The sequence below is a fragment of the Penaeus monodon genome, chromosome 21 (assembly GCF_015228065.2).
Source record: "Penaeus monodon isolate SGIC_2016 chromosome 21, NSTDA_Pmon_1, whole genome shotgun sequence".
Lineage (NCBI taxonomy): Eukaryota > Metazoa > Arthropoda > Malacostraca > Decapoda > Penaeidae > Penaeus > Penaeus monodon.
The window spans coordinates 14817446-14817923 of NC_051406.1; positions in this window are offsets into that span (position 1 = coordinate 14817446).

Below are 478 nucleotides of genomic sequence, written 5' to 3' on the forward strand. Positions count from 1 at the left end.
CTCGTCTCATTAACTTGTCACTTTCTCTCTCTCCCCAATGTTAAGCTTCTCCTCTCTCTTTCATTATGATTTTGTTTCCGTGCAGCAAAGTGAATTATATTTATTTGTTCTCTGTCTGGTACATATATATTCGATATTTAAAAATACCCGCTAAATTTGAGAACGTTAACTGGTCGTAAGAGGTCGCTATCTCCCTTTTGATTGGACGAAGGGAGAAACAATATGATGACGTCATATCCGTAAACATTAAGAGGAAGGAATAAATTTTTATCCACTCCTTATAGAAATAGGTACATCAACAATGAATAACTTTTTAGACTACTCTGATAAAGATGCATAGTTAATGGGTCTGTTTAGATATATTCAGAACCATCAAGGATGTAAATATAGTAATTATCACTACACTGTATTTGGAATTAAGGATCATTTTTTGTTTATGAGCTAACGCGAGTATGGTTTGTTTCCGCGTTTAAGCGAT